Raw genomic sequence first — 3690 nt, forward strand, 5'->3', positions numbered from 1 at the left:
TCTCTTCCCTCCTTTTTTTGTACTGTGAAATTCACAATTTTGCTAATATTAGGGGATGAAAAATATCCTATAAAGGAATAGATGGGAAATATTTTAGACTTTGCAGGCAAATATACACAAAACAACTATGAAATATGTAAGCACCTATGGTATGTGTGTGTTCAAGATCAGGGTGTCAGCAGGGCTGGTGTCCTCTGAAACGTTCGTCCTTGGATTGCAGGTGACTGCCTTCTTGCTGTAACCTCACGTGTTCTTCCCTCTGTGTGCACCCAACCCCATCTGTGTGTCCAAATTTTCCCTTCTTATAAGGACATCATTCATATTAGATTAGTGACACAACCGTGCAGATAACTTTGACTTAATCACATTTTAAAGGCTCTATCCCCAAGTATAGCCACATTTTGAGGTACTTAGGATTAGGGTTTCATTAAATGAATTTTGGGGAACACAATTTGAGTTTATAAAACATAAGTTTTCTACTACTCATATATAAATTTTCTTCTGTATAAAAGTTGAATATAATAAGAGAATAAGAACTTTGGAAAAAATTATGTTGTCAGATTTATAACTGGTCATTAATTCCTTCAAGTTAATATCAAAAACTTTGTTTTTTCTATTTACTGGAAAAATAAAAATAAGGGCCGGCACTGTAGCATAGAGATAAAGCCCCTGCCTATGGTGTTGGCACACCATAAAGGCGCCAGTTCAAGTCCCCGCTGCTCCACTTCTGATCCAGCTCTCTGCTATGGCCTGGGAAAGCAGTGGAGGATGGCCCAAGTCCTTGGGCCCCTGCACCTGCGTGGGAGACCTGGAAGAAGCTTCTGGCTCCTGGCTTCAGATCGATGCAGCTCTGGCCGTTGTGGCTATCTGGGGAATGAACCAGCAGATGGAAGACCTCTCTCCCTCGTGCTCTCTCTCTCTCTCTCTCTCTCTCTGCCTCTCCTTATCTTTCTGTGTAACTCTGACTTTCAAGTAAAAATAAATAAATCTTAAAAAAAAATGCTTTGTTGAAAAAAGAAATAATCTTCAGGAAAACTCTGATAGCCTGTGGCTGGAAATTGATTAAAGTACATGAAAATGTGTTCACAATATTTATTCTGGCTTTATTCTTTGAAAATTCAAATTATCAACAAAAATCTTTTAAATATACATGAAAATATGTTCTTTTTAATTTTAGAAATTATATCATTTTCAAAGTTATTCATTTCTAAACAGACTCTTTTAAAGTCTTACCAAATATACAAAAATAGACTTGAATGCTAATAAATAAAACATTTCATGAAAGTACACAGTTTGAACACATACCATCCCTTTCACTGTTAAAACGTACTTCTTAGGATATTTACATGATCATAGACACTTGCCTCTCCTGGATGCACTCTCTGCGTTCGACATGCAGGTTAATGCACTCTCGCTGGCCACTTCTCTGTCTCCTTGGGTTACAACTTTCCTTCCCCTCAGCCTCCTCATGTGAGTTGTTCCTAGGGCTCCATTTGTCAACTTCTCATCTGTTTCACTCCTACTATCTGTTTATTCAGCCTCATCATATTAGATACTATTTATATACAAGTGCTACCAACACATCTTCAAGCAAGACCCTCTTTTCCAAAGTCCAGGCTCACACTCTCCAACTGTCTACTCAACACATTCACTTAGATATGGAGCTTATGTCCCAAGTTTAAAGCATCCACACCTGAATTTTTGGCATTCCTGCCTTGTGAACATTCCCCACCCACAACCTTGCCCTCAACATGATCCCTTCTGTTCCCTGGCAAAATCCTCAACTTCTCACTTTCATACTTTACATCTCATCAAGCAGGAAATGCTTTTGGTTCAACCTTCAAACTACTCAGAATGACTGCATCTCATGACCCCCACTACTGCCATAATAATGAGCCATCATCATTTCTTACCTGGGTTGTTTCCATAACCACTCAATCAGTTTTTCTTTACACCCAATACAGACTTAGAATCTGCTGTCAGTGGAATAATCAGATTATTTTCTCTGCTATACCAGCCAAATAATGTTCATCTGCTAAAAGTCCTCCACAAGTCTCTCGTTTCACTCAGATTAAAAACCCCAGAGCTCAAGGGGGCATTCAAGGTGTCACATGTCCTGGTCTATCCCTCCTCTCTGTCCTCATGTCTTTCTCTCCCTACAAAATTTCCCCAGCATCTACTGCCACTCTGGTCACTTTAATTTCTTCAAATGGGTGGGACCTTTAGAGTCCGAGCCTTTACACCAGCTGTTGCCTCTGATGGAACCTTCTCAAACATCCACAGGACTCTCTGTGTCCTTCAGACTCTGCTTAATATCACATTTCCAGAATCCATGCTATTAAAATTTCAAGGTAAGATGTGTAGTCATACTGACATCTACATCAAATAGCTCTCTCCTGGGTCTAATTAAGAAAAAAATGGTCGTAAGTATGTCTTAGTTCAAATGAACAATCCAGGCTGTATTTTTATCCAAAAATAATAATTACTAGGTCAATATTTACTCCTCAATATGTATTGTGGCAGAAAGTCAATAGTATATACAGTTTACGCATACAATACTTGATGTGTGTGTGTGTGTGTGTGGACACAGCTTCCAGATTAAAATGTAAACTCTAGTGGTACAGGAAATGTGTATATATTTTTCACAGCTACATCTAAGCATTTTTTAAAGATTTATTTACTTATTTGAAAGGCAGAGTCACAGAAAGGGAGAGAGAGAGAGAGAAACGGAGAGAGGTCTATCTGCTGATTCACTGCTCCAGTTGCCAAAGCCAGGGGCCAGGAGCTTCTTCTGGGGCTCCCACTTGGGTGCAGGGGCCCAAGCACTTAAGCCATTTTCTACTGCTATACTAGGAGCATTATCAGAGAGCTGGATCAGAAGTGGAGTAGCCTGGACTCAGTCACCCATATGGGACGCTGGGGTAGCAGACAGTGGCTTTACTTGCTATGACACAACACTGGCCCCATATACCCATACATCTAAGTATTAATAATACTTGACACAAATTATTATTTGGCATGAGAACTACCTACAGTTGTTAAATTATTTTTTATACGTGCAATTTGCATGAGAAAAGTCTTAAAATAACATGCTTAGAAATATCATGGTGCCCTAGAGGATAGTAACTGAGCCACCTAGGGGGAGTCACACAGGATCCTTAGAGAACTTGACCCTTGACTTCTCTTAAGGAGTGATTCTAAAAACAATAAGAGAAAAGCATAGGAAATATCAGGCATGAAAAAGATAGTAGCATGCAAAAAAATTCATAATGATCTAATATGCAGTGTGTTCAGTGAATAGTAGGAAATTTGACATGGATAAAATGATGGCAATAAGACTGTAAATGTAGAGGAAAATAGATTACAGGCTATTGGACGAGAAAGATTTTGTATGTAATCCTGACATTCAACCAGGAAAGTTTAGGAGCTGCTTGCCAAATAGTTCTGATTCTCCTTTTAAACAGAAGACAATATTAAGATCCTTACTCCTTGGTGCTAGGTGTATCAGTTTGACTTAATTTGGTCAAAGACTTTGAGCAGAAATGGCAGATGTTACTTTCAGGCTTAGCTTAAAGAGTCAACATGACAGGCTCGGATCCCTTTTTCCTCTGGCAGCATGGAATCATGAAGGGATGTGGAGTCTCCTTAGGTCTGGATCCCTAGGCATGGACAATCTGAGGCAGGAAGTTT

The sequence above is a fragment of the Oryctolagus cuniculus genome, chromosome 9, assembly GCF_964237555.1.
Source record: "Oryctolagus cuniculus chromosome 9, mOryCun1.1, whole genome shotgun sequence".
Lineage (NCBI taxonomy): Eukaryota > Metazoa > Chordata > Mammalia > Lagomorpha > Leporidae > Oryctolagus > Oryctolagus cuniculus.